The sequence below is a fragment of the Nyctereutes procyonoides genome, unplaced genomic scaffold (genome assembly GCF_905146905.1).
Source record: "Nyctereutes procyonoides isolate TBG_1078 unplaced genomic scaffold, NYPRO_anot_genome, whole genome shotgun sequence".
Classification (NCBI taxonomy): domain Eukaryota; kingdom Metazoa; phylum Chordata; class Mammalia; order Carnivora; family Canidae; genus Nyctereutes; species Nyctereutes procyonoides.
In genome coordinates this window covers 16,639,173-16,665,579 of record NW_026575033.1, presented here as the reverse complement: position 1 = coordinate 16,665,579, position 26,407 = coordinate 16,639,173, and the positions used below count along the sequence as shown (strand labels likewise).

The window sequence follows — 26,407 nt, the reverse complement described above, 5'->3', positions numbered from 1 at the left end:
ACTGAAAAACTTATACCATTATAAATGGAATTGACAATAATAGTGTTTAAAAGATTGAAATGAAGATTAAATTAAATCATATGTCTAAAGCACTGAGCACAGTGCCTGGTATTTAGTAAGTACCCACTAAGATTATAAAACCCCTGGTTATGAATAATTTGGGTCATATCATTGCCCTGGTCATCATCTTGCTTTTCTGATGTTATTCCAGCAGTATTCAGCCTGCATGAACTTTTTTTGGTTTGGGGGAGGTTTGTTTGTTCTAGGCTACCTCCCACTGGTCATTTTCCTGATACCAATGCTGATATATCAATTGAAAAAAAAAAAGTATTGTCTGCAATTGCTGGAAGTTCAATTAACAAGCTATGGGTTTAGTGTCTCATCTACATGTAGTTCATAAACTGTATTTCTATCACTTTTATCCTAGTATTTCTTTTTTCCCTTTATTGCTGTATTTGCCCTAATATGCACAACCCAGAAACTACAGTAGTTAAGTCCATCCATCACAAACTGTTTGAATGTTTATGAACATCTTCTGTGCTATGCCACTGAAGAGGAAAGTATTAAGGTGAATATGTTCTTGTCTATACTGAGATTTCTCTGAGACTCTCTTCCATTCCTTTATCCCATAAAGTTCATTCCTTTTATTTCCTGACTTTTGATACACATATTTGTATGGTTCAGGATCCATTTCTCCTGGAGCTGAGCCTAGTCTATGTAACAGTGCTTTGCTGTTTAACCGCTTCATATTCAGTACATATGTGCTTATTTATATTTGTTAGAAGAATTCAACTACTTACCAGAATACTGGGTGATGAAGTGGAAAAAAAATCAAGCACAACTAATCCAAATTTAAAACTTAATATTTGGATGCATTTACCTATATTGTTTCTTAAAATCTATGCAAATTAAGAAATATCTTGGATGTGTTCTGGCGGCATTTATAACCCAACACAAATGCTGCAAATAATAATAGTTTATATTTGTTGAATGCTTATTTACCCCAGGAATTATTATTCTAAGTGCTTTGTGTAAATTATCTTTCTTAAAGTCACAACAAGGGGATCCCTGGGTGGCTCAGTGGTTTAGCGCCTGCCTTTGGCCCAAAGCCCGAACCTGGAGTCCCGGGATCGAGTCCCGTGTTGGGCTCCTGGCATGGAGCCTATTTCTCCCTCTGCCTGTGTCTCTGCCCCTCTCTCTCTCTCTCTCTCTCTCTCTCTCTCTCTCTCCGTGTCTATCATGAATAAATAAATAAATCTTAAAAAAAATAAAGTCACAACAACCCTTTGACTTTGGTACCATTATACCAATTTTATAAATAAGAGAATTGTGCACCAGTAAGTTTGAATATCTTGCCCAAGGCAGAGCTTAGAAAAAAAAATCAAGCAAGTGTGACTCTAAAGCCTTGCTCTTACCTGCCATGCTGTACTCCATTCCGCAATAATGGTCAACATTTACAGAATACATAGTATCTCTTAACACTGTACAGGTACTAGTCTCAATACCATATAGGTATAACTCCTTTAATCATAACCATAGTCCTAGAAAGCTATATTATAATACCTATTTTAGAGATTTGGAAAATTAGGGCAGCCCGGGTGGCTCAGCGGTTAGTACTGCCTTCAGCCCAGGGCGTGATCCTGGAGACCCGGGATCGAGTCCCACATCGGGCTCCCGGCATGGACCCTGCTTCTCCCTCTGCCTGTGTCTCTGCCTCTCTCTCTGTGTGTGTCTCTCATAAATAAATAAATAAAATATTTAACTAACTAAATAACTAAATAAATAAATAAATAAATAAATAAATAAATAAATAAATAAAAATAAAGATCTGGAAAATTAGAACAGAAAAATTAAGAATTCCCACAGGCCATATGATAGGAATAGGTAAACTCAAAATTATAAACAAAGTATATTCAATTCAAAGTATGGAAGCAGCTCACAGCACCTGATTCTTATAACTTATGTGTTTAGATAAGGATTCAAGAAAAGTTTTCAAATTTTTCCCCTACGCTTTTGCAAGAATATCCCACCGGGTGATTGGGGGGGGGGTAATGAATAGTTTTCATATCATGTATTATCTCCTATACACATAATAAATAACCAGACAAATGTCGCCTATTCATTTGTATGTGCTGAGCACAGCTGGCAAAAGCAAAGTGAACAAAAGATGTTCTTTATTAACTTATTCTTGAAGACACAACTGAATGAATGCAACTCAGTGAAGTAAAAAAAATATATTTTATACGAATGGAGATTACTTTGATCAATTGAGCTATTTATGCATTTGTTCACAAATAATTTATGTAACAAAAAGCATTAATTACTAAATGAGATTCAAAACACCAAAAACTTGCCCTTGTAAAACTTTGAGAATATACTAGAAGAAAAAGTACTACTAATGATCATCTAATTAAGTTGCTATCTTCCAATGAAATTTAACGAGAGTAACAATGAACAGTGATGGAGACTGAAAATTTCAATGTTTCTATCCAAAAATGAATTCTTCAGATAGTTTCATTTGAAACTGTCTATGATCACTTATCCTTATCAGAAAAGGAAAAAAAATGTTATTTGTTTTAGTTGTCTGCATTTAGTATTTGTATAAACATGAGTAAATAAGTGAAATTAGGGCAGTCTCGGTGGCCCAGTGGTTTAGCGCCGCCTTCAGCCCAGGGTGTGATCCTGGAGATCCCCGGATTGAGTCCTACTTCGGGCTTCCTGCATGGAGCCTGCTTCTCCCTCTGCCTGTGTCTCTGCTTTTCTTTCTCTCTGTGAGTCTGTCATGAATAAATAAATAAATAAAATCTTAAAAGTAAAAGTGAAATTAGCTAGAGAAAAAATTCGTATTATGTCCATAAAATATTAAACAGTATATCTATGCCCACTATAGTTTCATATATTTTAAGAACACTGTCCTAAGTAGCCTGGAAAAGTGCTCAAGAATAAATGAAACCTTAAATTGTCTAAAAAAAAGTTTTAGGAGCAAATACTGGCTACCAATCATTTGTATAAATCTTCCCAAAAATCTAAAAATAGGAATGCATTAAACAGAATGCACAGAGACAGAGAATGGTTCATCAAACTTTCCCAGCTAGGAAAATGTGGCTTTCCCATACATCATTCAATAAAAAACAGATGGGAGCAAGTTGGTTGCCAGAAAGAAAGGAAAGAGATACAGCATGTTATAATTATGAGCTACGGATAAACAAAGGGAGAAAGAATATATTAAAACAAAAAGCATAGTTTCTTCCATGAAAATTCTCTCTCCAGAGTAGGTGAAACTAAGGATAAAATGACATTTTTTGTGAAACATTAAGTACACATGGAATGGATAGTTTATCATCTAGAACCTATCTCCCTTCTTTTGGTTATAACACCCCAAATCTTTTGCCACTCCTAATACTTGTGGTTCAGAGACCCCTTTTAGGCTCTGAGGATGGGTGGTGTGATTCATGCTGGTTCAGTGTCTTAAGTCTTATGACCAAACCAGGTCAAGTCAGGGATGGGAACATCTCTGAACCTGGTCCAATTTAGAGGAAATTCTAGAGTTCTCACAAAAAAACTATTTGAAAGACATATGTTCTTTTTTTCTGAACTTGAGCATAGGAGACCACACGTTTAAAACTGTTGGCAGTCATACTGATACCACATGAAAGTAGAATGCAACAAACTATGCAGGAAAGCAGGCTGATGAGATAGATGGTAGGTTCTGATGACAACATTTCAGCCCCTTCATCAAACTGCTTCTTTATCAGATATTCCTCTGGAACTTTGAGTCATGTGAACTAATAAGCTTCCCTTTTATCTTAGCCCAGATTGGGTTGAATTTCCTATCTATTAAGCCTAGAAAAGCCCCTAGTAATCAAACTCCAATTTCAAGAACGATGAATAAATAAAAACTAGAGCCACTGCAGTTTACAATGCATCTTTTCCACATTCATTGTTTAATTTTGTTAAGTGTTACCTCAATTCCCATTTTACAGATGAGGATAAATGGAGTTCTGTTTGTGCAAGCTGCTGAAAGAAAATAGCATTTTCTGATAGAAGAAATACCACTGGGTAACTTATAAACAACAGAAATGTATTTCTCAAAGTTCTGGAGGCTAGAAGTCTAACATCAGAGAACCAGTATGATCGAGTTGAAAGCCCTCTTTCTGCTCAGACACATCTTGTATGTTCACATGAGGGAAGGGGAGATAAACTCTCTGAGGCCTCATTTTTTTCTTTTATTGAAGTATAATTAACATATAGCATTGTATTAGTTTCAGGTGCACAACATAATGATTGAACAATTCAACACATTACTCAGTGTTCATCATGGTAAATGTACTTTTAATCTCCTTTATTTCACCCACCTGCTCACCCCCTCAAACTGGCATCCACCAGTTCTCTGTTTTTAATATTCTGCTTTGTTTGTCTCTTTTTTTATTCATTTGTTTTGTTTCTTAAATTCCACATATGAGTGAAATCATATGGTACATGTCTTTCTCTATTTCACTTAACATTATAACCATAAGATCTAATTATATTGTTGCAAAGGCAAGATCTCATTATTTTTTATAACTGATAATATGTCAGTATGTGTGTATGTGTTTGTGTGTGTATCACTTCTCTTTATCCATTTCTATCAATAGACAATTGGGTTGTTTCCATATCTCGGCTATTTTAAATAAAGTTGCAATAAACATAGGGGTGCATATATATTTTTGAATTGGTGTTTTTGTTCATTTTCGCTGGGTAAATGCCCAGTAGTGGAATTACTACATCATATGACACTTCTATTTTTAATTTTTTGAGAAACCTTTATATTATATTCCACAGTGGCTGTACCAATTTGCATTCCTACCAACAGTTTACAAGAATTCCTTTTCTCCACATCCTCACAAATACTTGTTGTTTCTTGTCTTGATTTTAGACATTCTGACAGCTATGAAGTAATATCTCATTGTGGTTTTGATTTGCATTTTCCTAATGATTAGACACACTGAGCATCTTTCCATTTGTCTGTCGACCATCTGTATATCTTCTTTGGAAATATGTCTATTTAGGTCCTTTGCCTCTTTTTAAATTAGGTTATTTGCTTTCCTGGTGTTGAGTTGTATAAGTTCTTTATATTTTTGCTTGGATATTAACCCCTTATTGGATATATCATTTGCAAATATCTTCTCCCATTCAGTATGTTGCCTTCCCTGTGCAAATGCTTTATATTTTGATATAGAACTAGAACAAATAATACTAAAATTTGTATGAAACCACAAAAGACCTGAATAGCCAAAGTAATCTCAAGAAACAAGAATAAAGGGATGCCTGGGTGGCTCAGCGGTTGAGTGTCTGCCTTCAGCTCAGGGTGTGATCCTGGGATCCAGGATTGATTCCCATATCAGGCTTCTTGCGGGAAGCCTGGTTCTCCCTCTGCCTATGTCTCTACCTATTTCTTTCTCTGTGTCCCTCATGAATAAATAAATAAAATATTTTTAAAAAAGAAAAAGAAACAAGAATAAAGCTGGAGGCATCACTATCCCAGATTTCAAGAAAGAAGACCTAACTGTGAAACCTGAAACCATAAAACTCCTAGAAGACAGGCAATAAATTTTTTTTAATATTGGCTGTAGAAACATTTTTGTAGAGATGTCTCCTCAGGCAAGGGAAAGAAAAGCAAAATTAAACTATTGGGACTACATCTCTGAGGCCTCTTTTACAAGGGCACTAACTCATCAAGATAGCAGAACCTTCACTTAATCACCCAAAGACCCATTTCAGTCATTAGGATTTCAACATTTAAAGTGAGAGGGGACACAAGCATTCAAACCATAGCAAATAACTTTCCCAAGATTACACAGTTGGTAATTAGCAGCACCCAGGTTTTATGAATTAAGATCCCATAATTTTCTACTCGTGCTTTTCAACCTCAGGTTTAAAAAAAGTAGGGGGGAGTTGATTCAGTGCTATGCCAGGTGGTAAAAAATAAAAATATAGTTTAAGTGTAACATCTTTCTAGAACGTCAATTATTTTCAAATATCTGAGTAAAAGGATATGAGTAAATTAATTTTTAAATAGTTCTATATAGAATTTTGTATTTTAAGCTCTAATATAATATGGAATAATGCAAACATTTTCAGAATTCAAGTGTGAGATCACAATAAAATGTCAGGCTTATAACTTGCCACTTAGCAGACCAAAATGTAAGAGAGTTTTATCTTTAGGAAGCATATAAAATGCAGTAGCATTTTAAAGCTCAAACAAAGGACAAAACTGATTATTTATAAATAAGTGAACTTCCATCTATAAAATCTATCACTTTTTTTATATTTAGCACAAAATTACTATAGATTCCAGGGAATGATTATAATAACTAAATAAGCCAGGGACATTTTGAACAAACAGCAGAAGGCTATATGAGTACAAAATGTTCTAAGCAAAGTAATATTTCTATTGTCACTTATGTACTATTGACCTAGATGTTCTAGAAACTAAGGTCACTAACTATCAACAGAGACTTCCAAAATATTTTAGCAGCACAGTTCAAGCAAATGTTTCTTTTCAAGCTAATATATATAAAAAATAAGTATTGATGATAAATTTTTAATTTCATTTGCCTTTTTAGCAGAAGTCTAATATTCTTGAAGATATTATAAGGTCAATAAACCAAGGAGAATGTGGTAGACTAGATAATGGCTCCCCAAAGATGTCCATGTTCAAATCCCTAGAACCTGTGAATACATGATTATGTACTATGACTATGACTACAGACTTTTCATATGCGATTAAGTATCTTTATGTTATATATGAACCCAAGGGTAATGATAAACACAAAACCAGTAATAGACACACAATAGAAAAAGAAAGGAATCCAAGCATAACACCAAAGAAAGCCATCAGGCCACCAGTGAAACGAACAAGGAAAGAAAAAAAGGAACAGAGAATAACTACAAAACAACTAGAAAATGATTGACAAAATGACAATAAGCATAAATCTATGAATAATTACTATAAATATAAATGGACTAAATGCTCCAATCAAAAGACATAGGTGACTAAATGGATTAAGAAAAGACCCATCTATATGGTGCCTCTAAGAGACCCATTTCAGACTTAAAGACACATACAGACTGAAAGTAAAAGAATTAAAACAGATATTCCATGCAAATGAAAAAGAAAAAAAAGGTAAGGTAGAAATACTCATATAAGACAAAGTAGACTTTAAAACAAAGACTACAGGGACACCTCGGTGGCTCACCGGTTGAGCATCTGTCTTCAGCTCAGGGTGTGATCCCAGACCACAAGTCCTGCGCTGAGCTCCCTGTGAGGAGCCTGCTTCTCCCCCTGAGTATGTCTCTGCCTCTATCTGTATGTCTCTCATGAATAAATAAATAAAATCTTTAAAAAAAAAAAAGATCTTAAGAAAAGCAAACCCAGGGGTGGCTGAATGGCTCAGTCAGTTGAGCATGTGACTCTTGATTTCGGCTCAGGTCATGATCTCAGGGTCCTGGGATCAAGGCCTGCATCAGACTCCCAGGTCAGCAGGGAATCTTCTTGAGGATTCTCTCTCTCTCTCAAAATCTCTCTCTCTACCCCTTTCCACTCTTGTGCACTCGTTCTCTAAAATAAATAAATAAATCTTTTTTAAAAAGCAAACCCAAATATGTATATTAAATTTAATTAATTTTAAAGTACTAAATTCACTATTGCAATTCAGATCCTCTTATATGATTTTTTAAATTGAAATACAATTGACATATAACATTATTTTAGTTTCAGTAGTACAACATAGTAAAAATATATTGCAAAATAATCATCACAGTTAACATCCATTACCACACAATTATAAATTTTTCTATTGATAAGAACTTGTTAAGATTTACTCTCAGCAACTTTCAAATATTCAATACAGTTAATGTTAGTCTCCACTGTATATTACATCTCCAAAACTTACTTATTGTAACTGAAAGTTGTACCTTTTAACTACCTTCACTCATGTTGCGCACTACCTCTGACAACAACCAATCTGTTCTCTGCATATATGAGGTACGTGTTTTGTTTTTGTTTTAGATTTCACAAGTAAGTGAGATGATATTACAGGGATATTGGCCTATAATTTTCTTTTTCTGTTGGGTTCTGGTCTGGTTGCAGTATCAGTACAATGCTAACTTTGTGGAGTTTGTAAATATCCTGTCCTCTTCTATTTTGGGGATTAATTTGAAAATAATTGTATTAAATCTTCCTTAAATATTTGACAAAATTCACCAGTGAAGCCATCTGGTTCTGGAATTTTATTTGTTGGAAGATTTTTAAATACTGATTCACTGCTGCTGCTCTGAGTCATTCTCTGCTGGGCCTGCCATTCCCGCTCTGCGGACATCGACTCTCTTTCGGAATCCAGTCCCAACTCCAGCCCTGGCCCCTGTCCTGAGAAGGCACCCCCGCCCCAGAAGCCCAGCCATGAAGGCAGCTACCTGCTGCAGCCCTGAAGGCCCCTCGCCTCGCCTGGAGTCTGGGGCCTAAGTCTGCCCCACTCAGAGCCTGGGATCAGGATCCCAGGGTCTAGCCAGTCTGGGGTCCAGAATCCAGAGTCCAGCCTGTCTGGAGCTGGACCTAGCAGCCCAGAGTCTAGCCAGTCTGGCTCCACGAGGGGCTCCAGTGGCCCTTAGTAGACAGGCCTGGGGTGGGGGTTCATGAGTTGGTGCTAGGGCCAGGGCCATCTCGACTCTGCTCCATACCGAGGGCCAGGGACTGGGTCCACCTCTCCCTAGGCCAATTGCCTCCAGGCCCTTGAGGTTGGGGAAGCAAACTGGAATCCATGGCAATAATGGGAGGGTGTCCAGGCTGGGCCCCTCCTTGGGTCCTCCCACTGTTTGCTGGATAATAAATGGAACTATGGCTCTAAAAAAAAAGTATTTCTTTATGATTAATTCTTGGAAGATTGTATATTATCCATTTCTTCTAGGTTGTCCAATTTGCTGGTACATAGTGTTCATAGTAGTCTCTTGACTCATTGTATTTGTGTGGTATCTGCTGTAACATTTCCTATTTTGTTTCTGATTTTACTTATTTAAATTCTTTTCTTTTGTTCCTGGTGAGCCTAGCTAAAGGTCTATGTTATTTATCTTTTCCAAAAACCAATTCTTCACTGATCTTTCCTATTGTCTTGTAGTGTTTATTTATCTCTGCACTGATCTTTGTTATTTCCTTCTTTCTATTAACTTCTGGCTTAATTTGTTCTTCTTGTTTGGTTCCTTGATGTGTAAAGTTATTTATTAGAAATAATTTGGGCAGCCTGGGTGGCTCAGTGGTTTAGCACCGCCTTCAGCCCCAGAGCGTGATCCTGGAGCCCCGGGATCAAGTCCCATGTCAGGCTCCCTGCATGGAGCCTGCTTCTCCCTCTGCTTGTGTCTCTGCTTCTCTCTCTCTCTCTCTGTGTGTGTGTGTGTGTGTGTGTGTGTGTGTGTGTGTCATGAATAAATGAATAAAATCTTAAAAAAAAATCTTTCTTGTTTCTAAGTGTAGGCATTTATTTCTATAACTCCCTCTTAGAACTTCTTTGCTGTGTAGTGTAAGTTTTGGTGTTATTTTCATTTGTGTTAAGGTGTTTTCTTCTCTTTTGATTTCTTTTTTTGACCCATTGATTTGTTCAGTAATGTATTGTTTAATCTCATAATTGTAAACTTTCCAGTTTAATTCTTATAATTGATTTCTAGCTTCTGCCATTGTGGTCAGAAAAAAATGCTTTATATTATTTGAATCTACTTAAATTTATTAAGAGCTCTGTTGTGGTCTTTCCTGGAGAATGTATTCTGTTGAGTCTTGATAGAATGTCCCATGTATATCTGGTAAGTCCATTTGCTCTAATGTGTCATTTACAGCTATTTATCCTTATAACAGTTTATTTTAAGTTAACAACTTAAGTTTGAATATAATCTAAAGTTCTAGATTTTTATTCATTCCCCACAATGCTTTATGTTTTTGATGTTTTATGTTTTTGATGTCACTATTTGCATCTTTTTATCTTGTGTATTCAAGAACAAATCAATGTAGTTATAATTATTGTTACTACTTTCATCTTTAACTTTCACACTAGCTTTATAAGTAATTAATCTACTACCTTTATAAATTTAGATTATTATGACTTTTACTGTATATTTACCTTTACAGGTGAGATTTATACTTTCATAAGTTTTCTTATTACTAATTCATGCCCTTTTGCTTCAACTTAAAGCAGTCCTCTAATATTATAAAGCTAGTCTAGTGGTAATGAACTCCTTTAGCTTTTCTTATGCCTCTTTCAAATTCTGAAGGACAATATTGCTGGATAGAGTATACTTGGCTGTCAGATTTTTTTCTTTCATCATTTTAAATATATTGTGCCATTTGTTTCTGGTCTCCCAAAGATTCTGCTAACAAATCTGTTCATGGTCTTATTAGGATTTTCCTGTACATAATATATTTTTCTCTTTGTGTTTTGAAGATTCTAATATATAAATAATAAAATAAAATATATAAATGAAAGATTTTTTCCTTGTTTTTAAATTTTGATAATTTAATTATAACATGTCTTGTACATATCTTTAGGTTCATCTTATTTGGAACTCTATGGGCCCCCAAATATGGAAGTCTGTTTTTTCCCATTTTAGGGAAGTATTTAGCCATTATTTCTACAGACAAATTTTCTGCCCTTTTCTCTCTATTCTCCTTTTGGTATTGCTACATTGTGAATGTTGGTCTGCTTAACATTCTCCCATTAATCCTGTAAGCTACCTTCACTCTTTTAAATTCTTTTTCTTTTGCTGTTTTCATCAGATGAATGCCACTGACTTTCTTTGCATTCACTAACCCTTTCTTCTGCTTCATCTAATCTGCTGTTGAACTCCACAATTATATTTTTCAGTGAAGTTGTTCTTCAACAACAACTGTTGTTCTTCAATAGTTCTTCAAGTCTGTGATTTCTCTTTGGTATTTTCCTATATTTTCTCTTTTTTGATTCTCACTTTGTGCATCTATTATTCTCCTGACCTCATGAATCTCTTTATGACCATTATTTTAAACTCATCAACAAGTAAGTCACTTATTTCCATTTCATTAAGGTTTATTTCCTGAAGTTTTATCTTTTTTCTGAATTTGGAACAAATTCCTCTGTGTCTTCATTTTATTTGATTACTGCAGTGTTTTCTTTGCATTAAATGAAATAGCCACCTTTCCCAGTCTTGAAGGAGTGGCCTTGTATAGTAAATGAACTTTATCATTCTTTTTTTTTTTTTACTTTACTTTATCATTCAACTCTGCTCTGGCTCTTGGCTATCTCTTAAACCAAGTGATTGTTGAAGCAGGCTACTTTATATTCTTAGTGGTTCCCTGTGGTTGAGCGAACAAGACCTGTCAGTGTCCAAAAGGAGAGGATCTCAGTCAGCATCTAAAATCAGGATGATTGGAAACTGCTTAAAAACCCTTTCCTTGTCACAGTCCTGTGGAATCTTCCAAGGAAAGCCCCACTGGTCACCAGAGCTAAAAGATCATGGGGTGTACTCTGGATGGGATCACAAAAATCATGGCTCTTGATGTGTACAAGCTCCATTCCAGGAGATATTGACCACCTGGAGCAGTATACAGGGAATATGTAAAGATGGTACTCACTGGCTTCCATCTTTAGAAAGTATTTCACTAGATCCCCAGACATGTGTTAGATAAGATGCCTGCTCATCAGGCTGAAGTTTTATGATAAGCAAATACGCCTCTTTCATAAAAAGGCTGAGTACTTTTCAGTAGGCCACCTCTGTACTGGGTCCTGTGGGGTAGCTAGGTAAATCACGTGAGCCTTTAAAAACTTTGTTTGGGGCATCCCCAGTGGTGCAGCGGTTTAGCACCCCCTGCAGCCCCGGGTGTGATCCTGGGGACTCTGGATTGAGTCCCACATAGGGCTCTCTGCATGGAGCCTGCTTCTCCCTCTGTCTGTGTCTCTGCCTCTCTCTCTCTCTCTCTCTCTGTGAAAAATCTTTAAAAAAAATTAAAAAATAAAAACTTTGTTTGCTCTACCAGTGCAGGTCTCATGGAACCAAGCCTTGTTGGCTTTTAACATTAGGTGTTTTGCAGACTCATCTTTCAGATGGGGGTCTTAAAAGTTGGGGCATGAGAAGCAAGATTCAAACTCTTCATTCCTCATGGAGAAGCCTGAATGTGAGTTTCTCCTGATTATGGGCAACTGTGCCAGTGGTGGGAATTATGGCAAGATTGCATCTTAGACTTTCCAACTCACTTTGATGTGGGTCCCCCTCCCCCCATTTGCTCCATGTATAGAAGTTGCTCAGCTAGTTTTTGGGTTTCTTTCAGAGGAAATTTGTATGTGTAGCTATAGGTTCATTGTGTCTATGGGAAATGAATTCAGGATCCCTCTACATTGCCATCTTGAATCAGAACCCCTCACATGATATTTTTAAACACCTAGTTATAAAAACAATTTTGAAACATCTCAGTCAGTGTTCCTTACTGACCCAAACATTATATTCTGAGGGTTTTTATTTCTTGATGATCCTGTCTATATTCATTAGCTTTTATAACTGGATATGCAGTATACTCTGGTCACTCTAAAGAACTGAACTTCAGGCTTATTTATAGTAGATCTCATTAGGAAGACATCTCTGTATCACACAGAAAACTGGCCCAATTACTATAGTCAAAGTTGCAATACCCTTTATACTTCTTCATTCATGTGGCAAAGAATAGAATCAATAAAACTGTTTTTAGAAATAACTCCCAGAATCATATATCAAAACTGTCTTGCTATGAGAGCTGCTGCAACTTCTTTGGAAACAGAATCTATTCCAAAAAAACTTCACTGTATTTTCCTTTTCAAATTATCACAAATCTCTGAATCATAGGCTACTATCTCCCCACACTGATGGAACCTGAGAGAGCTTTATTTAAAATTCCAATATTAGAGTGAAATTTTATCAAGAGAACTAAATTTTGAAGATAAATCAATAAGGTGAAGTGAGTATATTTGTTTTTTAAAGACTAAACACTACCAGCTAAACCATTTATTTAGTATTCAAATATTCTACATAGAAAATAGGAAAATAAGTAATTGAAGTGAGTAACTTCATTAAAGAATCTATTCTGTAATCACATATATGTTAAATTCAAATGTCTTATTAACACACTGTATAAATTTGGCAAATCTCTATTTGTCTTTTCATACCAGGCAATTAAACATTTTATAAAAAATGTATTTAGTGAGCCACTTCACAATCTAATGAAATAAAGTCAACAAAATTTAAGAAAAGTTGATACAATAAGCAATGCACATCTATATTTTTATATGTCTGGAAATCTTTTAACATATACAAAAATTAGTGGTTTTAAAAATATATATATAAGTTTATGAATCACATAAGCTAGCAGCTATTACAACTGAAAGAGTACAAAGAAATGTCAGCTTTTTGAATAACCATACTTGCACCAAATTACATGATTTCCTTCTCTATTGAATATGGAATAAGATACAGAAAACAACAATCAACCAAAAACACATCAATTTTTTAAGTTAACAGAGACTTAGAGAAATTCAAGATCTTTTCTCATGTTTTTTCCATTCTCATATTCTCCCTCTGAAATGCAACTCCATTGTAATCAGATTCAAGGAATACTGAAATAAAAAAAATCAATCCTGACTATTATAGAATTTGTTGAAGTCTGAACTTCTTAAGCTTCCTGTTGGAAAAACCCGATCCTTGCTACAGACTTCTCTAGCTTTTTTCTTTTTTTTTAATTTATTTTTTATTGGTGTTCAATTTGCCAACATATAGAATAACACCCAGTGCTCATCCCATCAAGTACCCCCCTCAGTACCCGTCACCCAGTCACCCCCACCCCCCGCCCACCTCCCTTTCTACCACCTCTAGTTCATTACCCAGAGTTAGGAGTCTCTCATGTTCTGTCTCCCTTTCTGATACTTCCCACTCATTTTCTCTCCTTTCCCCTTTATTCCCTTTCACTATTTTTTATATCCCCAAATGAATGAGACCATATAATGTTTGTCCTTCTCTGATTGACTTATTTCACTCATCTAGCCTTTTTCTTTTTAATTATATGTTTCTTTCACAGGCACAAAATTATTTGAGTCTTCCTCCACGTGTGTTCTCAGATAGGTGGCTTTGTTCCACCTGCCTTTTTATTCTTTCAGAGTAAGCATAATTTTCCAAATGCTATGTGATCTGATAAATATGGTATGAAAAGTCAGTCAACACTAATATGGGTAGTCAAGATCTACAACAGAAAAAAATAAGGTAATGGAGAAAGAATTTGTTCTCTCTACCTGGAAACACTAGGTATTATGGGTTATAGGGGCCACACACAGCCCCTTGCAATGTGAAAATCATTTGCATCAATAAAATATTGATGTCACAGAAAACAAATTTCCATTGGCTCAGAATTCACTTCCGACTCTTCTATCACTGAGGAATGGAAGCAATTTAAGAATATATATGAATAAATGAATATGAGCACTATCGTGTTCAATTATACTTTTAACAGTGGTTGTTGGTTTCTATATGAAACAAATAAAAAGGTGGTTAGTAATTCTTATCAATACAATTCATTGCAATTCATCTTCTCCATCTTTGCAAAGACAACCCTTTAGATGGAGTTCTGACTTATATCAGGACTTTCTTTTCATCCAGAGCTAAGCTTGTGGGTACCTGATAAAATCAACTTTTAACAATCCTTAGCTACTCAGAAAATTCTTTTAGCCCCAGGTTTCCTGTCTGTACTAGATATTCTCTTAACCCAGACTGGCTTTTGTGTTTCTATTCCCCCTTAGACTGGCCATTTGGAGTGATGACTTTGTAATCTATCTGGATTGGGTTTTTCATTATTGCCCCAAAGATGCAACCTCAACCTCCTGAATCACTGACCATAGCTTCAAAAGTCTCCATTGCGACCTCATATCCAGCTCTTGTAACTCTGCCTCCCTAGCCAAATATTATGCAGAGTTTCTACATTTCTTGGGAGGAAGTGCACTGTACAGGAAGTAGGATCAGTCTGTTTCCCTAAGTCAAAATGATTACTGATTTAATAATAATGAAAAGTAGAGAAATATGCTTTACACATAGCCTTCAACTGTAATAGGTATGCAGTTTCAGAAACATAAGGATGAAAAGAAAATAAAGGCAGCTTTAATGGACGAAATAAAAACTATATACTTCCATTAAACCATTGCTCTCTCCAAGGCAAAAACTACATTAGTCCCTTCATGGAAAAGGCTCCAAATTAATCAATTTAATTAAATTTTAAAAAATGAGTTAAAATGTAAAACTTTGGATTACAGTTTAATAATATAAAATTCAGAAACTGAAATAATAACCATGTAACAACTCAAAAAATTTTGATTTGGAATTCTATGATCTAAATCATACCCAGACCTCCAGGGGAGATTTAACATTTAGATATATAACTATATCAAATCCCAAACCTGCCAAATCAGAATCTCCATAAGTCAGAATAAGAAGTATCTTTAATAAGTGGTGCTAACAGTCCCTGAGATAACTTTGTCAATCCTTGCTTTTACTATGCTCCTCTAGTTCTTTATTTTATTTTCTGTGCCTTGTCTCAAAGTTGCCATAACAATAAATAATCAAAATAAAGTGTAAATTCCAATGAAAAGTGGAAATTAAAGCAAAAAACCTAATATATACCTACTGACTATTATTGACTCTGATTGATCAGAATGTTTTTGATATCCACTTCTCATTTTACAAGTTAAGTGTAGGGTAGAACTTAAAGACATACAATTGGGAGACATGTGGCTTGGTTCCACTACAGGCTCAGTCACACTAGCCCTCTCAAACAAATGGAGAAATTTTCTCCATTCCTCATTTTTCTCAGCTGAAAAACCCAGAAATAATATTAGCATCTACTTCATAGTTACTGTCAAGATTATATTATTGAATACATGTAAATTGCTATGAACAACCTCCTAGCATACAGAAAGCATTCAAGAATTTGAGTTATAATTAATATTATTTTCATTATAGCATTGGAGTGGGTGTTAAAGACATATTATGTTCAAGTTGAAAGAAATAAGGCTATAGAATATTACAAATTACTATTTCTTTTTATGGATATTAAAATGTCCTTTAAGTTTATTAGAAAGAAAAATGTTCATATGCAAAAGTACTGAACAAGTAAGCATAGTGTATATATACACTCACATATTTCCAAGGCTAATAAAATTAAGCATACAATTTTTTAAAAAGTAAAAGACAACCTCTGGCATATTTATTTTCAATTTTAAGTTGTTTATTTTGTTCTAGAGTCTGAATTTCTCAAAAGAATTTCTCGCCCAAGTAAACAGTCTCCATGACACATGAATGATAAATGCATTTCATACTGTGGGAGGATTTCTTTCCAAAAAAATTATCACCTGCTTAAATAAATTCCCACAGGAAAGGAGAAACTCCATACATGTGGTCAAGTTCTGTGTTTCTCATTTCTGTTAATCACTCTGTATTTGTATCTGGCTTTACCACAGGAAAGTTTTATGCATGTAGTCTGCCTCAAAGTTGAGTATAACAGATACTCTTCTTTCAGACATTCTATGCAGCATAATTTTTGAGGAAAAAAATATGCAAAAGTGCCTTGTAGCAATAAAGATGGAATTTGAGGGGGTATGATAAAAGGTAAGTGTACAAAGGAAACAATAATGACTGAGGTGAAACTCTCTGTCAGATAATTTTAACTTTATTTACCCCCCACTGTCACCTATTATTTATAATTCTTCAAGGTCTAAAAGTGAAAAATGCGGGCAGTCCCGGTGGCCCAGGGGTTTAGCGCCGCCTTCAGCCGGGGGTGTGATCCTGGAGACCCGGGATTGAGACCTGTGTCAGGCTCCCTGCATGCAGCCTGCTTCTCCCTCTGCCTGTGTCTCTGCCTCTCTGTCTCTCTCTCTCTCTCTCTCTCTCCCCCTCTCTCTCTCTGTGAGTCTGTCATGAATAAATAAATAAAATCTTTTAAAAAATTAAAAAAAGTGAAAAAGGAAACAAAAAGTGAGTTTATTAAGTAGAAATATTTTTATTTTATTTTATTGGAGTTCAATTTGCCAACATATAGCATAACTACCAGTGCTCATCCCGTCAAGTGCCCCCCTCAGTGCCCATCACCCAGTCACTCCAACCCCCTGCCCACCTCCCTTTCCACTACCCTTTGTTCATTTCCCAGAGTTAGATGTCTCTCATGTTCTGTCACCCTCACTGATATTTTTCACTCATTTTCTCTCCTTTCCCCTTTATTCCCTTTCACTATTTTTTATATTCCCCAAATGAATGAGACCATATAATGTTTTAAGTAGAAATATTTTAAATCCGTGTACACATATCAAAAATTTCTTAAGACTTAAGCATATTTCCCATTCTTCCAAGAAAAATGCAGACTACTTGCTATTCTCTTAGATTTTAGGCCAATTTTGCATTTTTCTCTCCTACCCCCACCTTTTTTTTTTTTACAGATTTAAAGATAGATTAAATTTACATTATATATCTCTTCTACATATTTTTAAAAGTTTCAGAGATCCTTTTCAAGGAACTAAATATACTTGTCCTATTAATTGCCACATAATATTTCATCTAATGAATGGCTGTATTTTTTTAAAGACTTTATTTATTTATTCATGATAGAGAGAGAGAGAGAGAGAGAGAGAGGCAGAGACACAGGCAGAGGGAGAAGCAGGCTCCACGCAGGGAGCCCGACGTGGGACTGGATCCCAGGATTCCAGGATCACGCCCTGGGCCGAGGCAGGTGCTAAACCGCTGAGCCACCCAGGGATCCCCTGAATGGCTGTAATTTATTGAAGCATTCCTAATTTACGGGCCTATGCAGTATTTCTTCTACTGTTACTAATACAAACCATGTAATATTGAATAATCTTTAAAAATTTTCTTCTTGGCATGCATTCTTTTTTTAAATTCAGTTTTTTAATCTTTATTTTAATTCTAGTTTAGTTATCAAACAGTGTTATATTAGTTTCATGTGTACAATATACTGATTCAACAACTCTATATAAGGAATGTAAAAGTTTCTAAACTACAGATACAGAAATATTTCAATCTTAGAACTGAAAATTAAGTAGAAAGACTAAAATGGACTTGTTTTTTGATTCCCAAAAAATTAATGTGGAATCTTAATTGCTGCTAATCTACTTTAAGAGTTCCTTTCATGCCAAAGTACTTTCCTAGTTTTCTAAATATTCCTCTCTTTCTCAAAGCTAAATGGCAGGTAGACACTTCCAAAAGTACCTCAAATGTCTTGAGAGACCCTGCCCCCAAAAAGCAGGTGATAAGCAAGAAATTCCACTGTAAAAGACTGAAGAGGTACCCAATAGGGCTGGTTCTGAAAGGATATTACAGTAAGTTAGCCATAAACTGTGCTGCCTGCATCAGGGAATGCATTAGTATGGAGGTTAAGGTTGAAAAGGGAGTGACTAAGAAAAACCTAGTAATACATCACACTGAAGAGAAAGTATTTGGACTCCTATCATAAAGAAAAGCTTCGTGTTCAATGAGTGTGAGCCAAAGGAGGAAGAGATCCAGCTAAGTAAAAGGTGTTATCCCTTTTCCTCTAACTTCCATTCTCTTTGCCTAGACTCTGGATGAACTAGAAAGTGGAGTAGTAAGAAGAGATGCAGGAAGAGACCATTACTAGTAATCTTTGGGCCCCAGATCTGGCTGTGCAAGAGTGGAAGATGGAGCTGTGTGAAAAGAAGCAGTGGAAGTTGGAGCTGGGTGGCTCGGTGATTGAGCATCTGCCTTTGGCTCAGGTTGTGATCCTGTGGTCCTGGGATTGAGTCCCCCTGCAGGGTGCCTGCTCCTCCCTCTTCCTGTCTCTGCCTCTCTCTCTCTCTCTCTCTCTCTCTCTCTGTGTGTGTGTGTGTGTGTCTCATGAATAAATTAAAATCTTAAAAAAAAAAGTAAAGAGGCAGAATCTTTGAACTGAGTATGATATTAAAACTTTAGTCTGAGCTGGATATATAATTAGTATATTACTTAGTATAATAATACGTTCTTGGTATGTTATTAGACATTAAGAAAATCCTCAAGGCTAAAAGTTAATAAAAGATTATGAGATATTCCTGAGCTGTCATTCAGGTGTGGGAAGGGAGATGTGATGCAGTATATTTGATGCTGGGGTGGGGCTGGGAGAGACAGTTATTTTCTAGTTGTACACCATTAAGTCCAGTTCATTTAATAAACAGGTTACATTTACAATAAACCTTCACTCATTAATATGAAATATTTCTCTATTCTCTGGAAAAGCTCAAACAAAAGAGCTTTGATATTTTCATTTAGGCTGCCTATTTTGTTGATAACTTCTTAGTAAATAAGGGGGTGATATCTTACTAGCTTTCTCTCATCTCCCTTTTTTTAAATTCAGTGAAAGATTGAAAATTTTAAATCAATGGAAGATTATCTGTTGTCATTTTTTATCAGCTTTTTTGGCGATGAGGCAGACAAAGAAAATTCCAAGTTTGCTTTTTCAACGTCAGAAAGCAATAATTATGAAAATTGCAAGTATTCTTAGAGTTTGTGCCTTCCTTACATGGAAAGTTATCAAAGGATAGGCTTTGCAACGTTTTCTGTAATCATTCACTTCATAGTAAACAAATATTTCTGTGTTACCTTTTCAGATAAAATGCAATTTGGCAAAAAAAAAACCCACAGTTTTTGTTAGTAAAATCTATGGTTAAGATTATACATATTTGATAACCTTGAACTGAATTTTTAGTTCTTGTCTACCATAGCTAAAGTTACATATATATTCCTGCACCGACATTAGACAATGTCTCACCATGTACTACCAAGGGGTTGAAACTTACAGTCTATACACTCAGACATGAAGAAATATGATTTTCTATATTTTAAATTACTTATTTCATCTTGGACCTCAATCTGACTTTCCAATTTTGCCAGCTAAATGTATCCTAGTGGCTTTATTTGAAAATAGTCTATTCAGAATACTCATTTCTCTAACTCCTGCTTCCCAACATGGTCTTTAGGTATGAGAAAAACTTACATTTCCTATCAGCAAAGGGTAGGAAGTGACTGGTCCTCATCATTTCCTCTGACTGCATGACTCAACCCATTTAGTCTGAGCAGTGATCCCTGTTCTCACTGTACCCGCTAAGATGTACTCTGACCTACCTGGTCACTGCATACCCTAAAGTAGTATGCATAAAGATGCAGTTATTCCTACTCAGTCTACTTAAAGTTAGACTCAAGTGCTGCTGACAATAACAGACTTCAGTTTCCTTCCAGTACTGAAATGTCTACAACTTCCTTATACCAACCTCAGTCTTCTTATGATCAGTGATTTTTCTATTTTCTTTTCCCATCCTCAACCTCTATTGTAATAGTCAAGTGTCTTTGTCATGAGCAACAGAAGTAGATTCTGCCTCAACAGGCACGGGTAGGGTGGGAGGAAGGTGGGCAAGAGTGGGGAAGAGAAGAAGAGCTATAAAGAAGAGATTTTCTGTGGCTTAAAAGAACATTGAGAAAGCTATAGAACCTGACTTGAGTATGGATTTCTAGGAACACAATCCAAAATTATGCCATAGGATTTCCACTTTGGAATGGAATATTGTAGGTAGCAGCAGGCCAAAATTCTCACTGCAGTGACTAGAAAAAAATGGATCGACTATAAGAATTATAATCTTTTTTTTAATAATAAATTTATTTTTTATTGGTGTTCAATTTACCAACATACAGAATAACACCCAGTCCTCATCCCGTCAAGTGCCACCCTCACTGCTGTCACCCATTCACCCCCATCCCCCATCCTCCACCCCTTCCATCACCCCTAGTTCGTTTCCCAGAGTTAGGAGTCTTTATGTTCTGTCTCCCTTTCTGATATTTCCCACACATTTGTTCCCCTTCCCTTATATTCCCTTTCACTATTACTTATATTCCCCAAATGAATGAGAACATACACTGTTTGTCCTTCTCCGATTGACTTACTTCACTCAGCATAATACCTTCCAATTCCATCCACGTTGAAGCAAATGGTGGGTATTTGTCGTTTCTAATGGCTGAGTAATATTCCATTGTATACATAGACCACATCTTCTTTATCCATTCATCTTTCGATGGACACCGAGGCTCCTTCCACAGTTTGACTATTGTGGACATTGCTGCTAGAAACATTGGGGTGCAGGTGTCCCGGCGTTTCATTGCATCTGTATCTTTGGGGTAAATCCCTAACAGTGCAATTGCTGGGTCGTAGGGCAGGTCTATTTTTAACTCTTTGAGGAACCTCCACACAGTTTTCCAGAGTGGCTGCACCAGTTCACATTCCCACCAACAGTGCAAGAGGGTTCCCTTTTCTCTGCATCCTCTCCGACATTTGTGGTTTCCTGCCTTGTTAATGTTCCCCATTCTCACTGGTGTGAGAGGGTATCTCATTGTGGTTTTGATTTGTATTTCCCTGATGGCAAGTGATGCAGAGCATTTTCTCATGTGCATGTTGGCCATGTCTATGTCTTCCTCTGTGAGATTTCTCTTCATGTCTTTTGGCCATTTCATGATTGGATTGTTTGTTTCTTTGGTGTTGAGTTTAGTAAGTTCTTTATAGATCTTGGAAACTAGCCCTTTATCTGATACCTCATTTGCAAATATCTTCTCCCATTCTGTAGGTTGTCTTTTAGTTTTGTTGACTGTATCCTTTGCTGTGCAAAAGCTTCTTATCTTGATGAAGTCCCAATAGTTCATTTTTGCTTTGTTTCTTTTACCTTTGTGGATGTATCTTGCAAGAAGTTACTGTGGCTGAGTTCAAAAAGGGTGTTGCCTGTGTTCCCCTCTAGGATTTTGATGGATTCTTGTCTCACATTTAGATCTTTCATCCATTTTGAGTTTATCCTTGTGTATGGTGCAAGAGAGTGGTCTAGTTTCATTCTTCTGCATGTGGATGTCCAATTTTCCCAGCACCATTTACTGAAGAGACTGTCTTTCTTCCAGTGGATAGTCTTTCCTCCTTTATCGAATATAAGTTGACCATAAAGTTCAGAGTCCACTTCTGGGTTCTCTATTCTGTTCCATTGATCTATGTGTCTGTTTTTTTGCCAGTACCACACTGTCTTGATGACCACAGCTTTGAAGTACAACCTGAAATCAGGCATTGTGATGCCCCCAGCTATGGTTTTCTTTTTTAAAATTCCCCTGGCTATTCGGGGTCTTTTCTGATTCCACACAAAGCTTAAAATAATTTGTTCTAACTCTCTGAAGAAAGTCCATGGTATTTTGATAGGGATTGCATTAAACGTGTAAATTGCCCTGGGTAACATTGACATTTTCACGATATTAACTCTGCCAATCCATGAGCATGGAATATTTTTCCATCTCTTTGTGTCTTCCTCAATTTCTTTCAGAAGTGTTCTGTAGTTTTTAGGGTATAGATCCTTTACCTATTTGGTTAGGTTTATTCCTAGGTATCTTATGCTTTTGGGTGCAATTGTAAATGGGATTGACTCCTTAATTTCTCTTTCTTCAGTCTCATTGTTAGTGTATAGAAATGCCATTGATTTCTGGGCATTGATTTTGTATCCTGCCATGCTACCAAATTGCTGTATGAGTTCTAGCAATCTTGGAGTGGAGGCTTTTGGGTTTTCTATGTAGAGTATCATGTCATCGGCAAAGAGGGAGAGTTTGACTTTTCTTTGCCAATTTGAATGCCTTTAATGTCTTTTTGTTGTCTGATTGCTGAGGCTAGGACTTCCAGTGCTATGTTGAATAGCAGTGGTGAGAGTGGACATCCCTGTCTTGTTCCTGATCTTGGGGGAAAGTCTCCCAGTGCTTCCCCATTGAGAATGATATTTGCTGTGGGCTTTTCGTAGATAGCTTTTAAGTTGTTGAGGAATGTTCCCTCTATTCCTACACTCTGATGAGTTTTGATCAGGGATGGATGCTGTATTTTGTCAAATGCTTTCTCTGCATCTAATGAGAGGATCATATGGTTCTTGGTTTTTCTCTTGCTGATATGATGAATCACATTGATTGTTTTACGAGTGTTGAATCAGGCTTGTGTCCCAGGGATAAATCCTACTTGGTCATGGTGAATAATTTTCTTAATGTACTGTTGGATCCTATTGGCTAATATCTTGTTGAGAATTTTTGCATCCATGTTCATCAGGGATATTGGTCTGTAATTCTCCTTTTTTGGTGGGGTCTTTGTCTGGTTTTGGAATTAAGGGGATGCTGGCCTCATAGAACGAATTTGGAAGTGCTCCATCTCTTTCTATCTTTCCAAACAGCTTTAGTAGAATAGGTATGGTTTCTTCTTTAAACGCTTGATAGAATTCCCCTGGGAAGCCATCTGGCCCTGGACTTTTGTGTCTTGGGAGGTTTTTGATGACTGCTTCAGTTTCCTGCCTGGTTATTGGCCTGTTCAGGTTTTCTGTTTCTTCCTGTTCCAGTTTTGGTAGTTTGTGGCTTTCCAGGAATGCATCCATTTCTTCTAGATTGCCTAATTTATTGGCATATAGCTGTTCATAATATGTTTTTAAAATCATTCGTATTTCCTTTTGTTGGTAGTGATCTCTCCTTTCTCATTCATGATTTTATTAATTTGAGTCTTCTCTGTCTTCTTTTTAATAAGGCTGGCTAATGGTTTATCTATCTTATTAATCCTTTCAAAGAACCAACTCCTGGTTTTGTTGATCTGTTCCACAGTTCTTCTGGTCTCAATTTCGTTGAGTTCTGCTCGAATCTTAATTAACTCTCTTCTTCTGCTGGGTGTAGGATCTATCTGCTGTTTTTTCTCTAGCTCCTTTATGTGTAAAGTTAGGTTTTGTATTTGAGTTCTTTCCAGTTTTTGAATGGATGCTTGTATTGCGATGTATTTCCCCCTTAGGACTGCTTTTGCTTTGTCCCAAAGATTTTGAATGGTTGTATCTTCATTCTCATTAGTTTCCATTAAGAGAATTATATTCTTTTTTTTAAAGATTTATTTATTTATTTATTTATTTATTTATTTATTTATGATAGACAGAGAGAGAGAGAGAGAGAGGCAGAGACACAGGAGGAGGGAGAAGCAGGCTCCACGCCGGGAGCCCGATGCGGGACTCAATCCCGGGACTCCAGGATCGCGCCCTGGGCCAAAGGCAGGCGCCAAACTGCTGAGCCACCCAGGGATCCCCGAGTATTATATTCTTAAATGCATTATAGAACCATGAAAATAAAGGGGACTAAAAAGCCTAAAAGTCTACTGCTTCATAAGTAAGCTGATGATCTTCAATATTTTGGTCCCTGGGAAGAACAGGTGATTTTTAAGAGCATGCTGAGGATCTAGCTTGAATTAAGTAGAGGTATTTTAATTCTATTGAGGAAAGGAAAACAATGAAGCTCTTGAAATTCATATGGGCTATAATGATGCATTAGAAACTAGAGTAACTCTGTAATTATGATCTGTTTTCTCCCAAGAAATATATATATATTTATTTATTTACATATATAATATATATATGAGAGTCTGATGCTTAACTGATTGAGCCACCCAGGCACACTCAACTAACTGGAATTTAAATAAAAACTTAAAATAAACAAACAACATATATCTATGTGAATACAAATACGCATATATCCTATCATGTGTGGTATGTATATTTATATATTTATTTGATACATGCCAAATATAAATATTTATACTTTTAAATCACCATATGTTTAATAATTGTGATCTTTCAAGCAGAGAATAGATAAAATCAAAGCCCTCAGAATAAGTTTCTAATTGTCTAGTAATAGCCTTTAAAGTCATATTAATCATAAAGTAACACCTCTGTATCATTTTAAAGTACTTAAAACAGATTATTCTTTGATTCCTAATTTTGAGATATTTTAAACATAAGAGTAACATAATAAACATCTATGAAGCCACAGTCAGGTTAAACACTTAGTAACATTTTCACTTTTCTTCATTTTCTTCTATTTTGATTTTAAAGAAAAAATAAGTAATTCCCCCATGATTTTCCTACTTTCTTCCCCAAAAGTAGCCACTCTTCTGAAGTTGGTATGTTTTTATATATTGATTTATATGTTGATTTATTGATTTATACATTGTATACATTGTATACATTTTATACATTTATACATTATACACATACATTTATTAACAACCTTTACTAACGTTTTGGTTGTTTTTATTTATATTAAGAAATATGCTGTATCAAACCTTTTGTTATATACTTAAAAACACAGTAAGTTGGATATTTATACATGTTGACTGCTTGTATATTATTCATTTATTTCATTTTTTTGTGAAGTGTTCCATAGTAATCATAAACCTGTTTATTTATTAGTTCTTAGATTGATGGGTAATTACATAATTTCCCATTTTTTATTACTAATAACTTACAATAATATTTTTTGCATGCCTTTTTCTGTAACATATGAGAGTTCCTAAGGGTAGATAGGTACATCTAGGGCAGATATACTAGCTGAATGTAAGGCATGTGCATCTTTAATTTTATTAGATTTTGATTAATGGCTCTCCAATTGCGTTATGCTAATTTATACTTTAATCTTAGTCCTTAACTGAACCCCTTTCCCATATCCTCACCAACCCTTAGAGTTACCAGACATTATATAATATTTACCATTCTGGAGGATGTGAAAGATAATCACATTATTGTCATAATTTTAATAGGTTTATTTGCAATTTGAATTAAAGAATATTCAAATAAATGAAAACAAACCTCACAGAATCAGAAAACTTAATATTATTAAGGCAACAATATTCTCCAAACAGATCCACAGATTAACACAATCTCTGTCAAAATCCTATCTGTCTTTGCTGCAGAGATTGACAAATTTGTCCTAAAATTTATACGGAAATGCAAGGGACACAAATTTGATAAAATAGTATCAAAAAAGAAGAACAAATTTGGAGTACTCACACTTTTCAATCTCAAATCTTATCGTAAAACTATAATAATCAAGACAGTATGGTACTGCCATAAAGATAGACATATAGTATAATGAATGGAATTGAAAGTTCTGGAATAAATCCATACATTTTGGGGTCATCTGATTTTTGAAAAGGGTACAAAGACTATTTCAACAGGGAAATAATAACATTTTCAACAAATAATGCCAGGACAAATGAATATCCACAGGCAAATGAATGACAATAAATCCTTATTTTAAATTAAAACTAAAATTAACTCAAAATGAATCACTAATCTAAATGTAAGAACTAAGTATATAAAACTTTTATAATAAAACTTGGAGTAAATATTCATAACTTTGGATTAAGCAATAGTTTCTTAGATATAATACCAAAAGCATAAAAAAAACAAAAGAAAATTATGTTAAAGTATTCAAAATTTTAAAACTTCTGTCCTGCAAATGAAAACCAACAAGAAAGTGAAAACACAGTCCACAG

General features: G+C 35.5%; 1 protein-coding gene across 1 annotated transcript in view; it reads right to left on the bottom strand.

The window, feature by feature from the left end:
• Positions 1 to 2,424: 2,424 nt before the first annotated feature.
• The window catches only part of LOC129504519 (translation initiation factor IF-2-like), a 156,355-nt gene continuing 132,372 nt past the window's right edge, over positions 2,425 to 26,407 (bottom strand). Inside the window, exon 5 of the mRNA XM_055317236.1 lies at positions 2,425 to 2,777. The gene's annotated coding sequence lies outside the window, so the exon portion shown is untranslated. The remainder of the gene's footprint in view (positions 2,778 to 26,407) is intronic.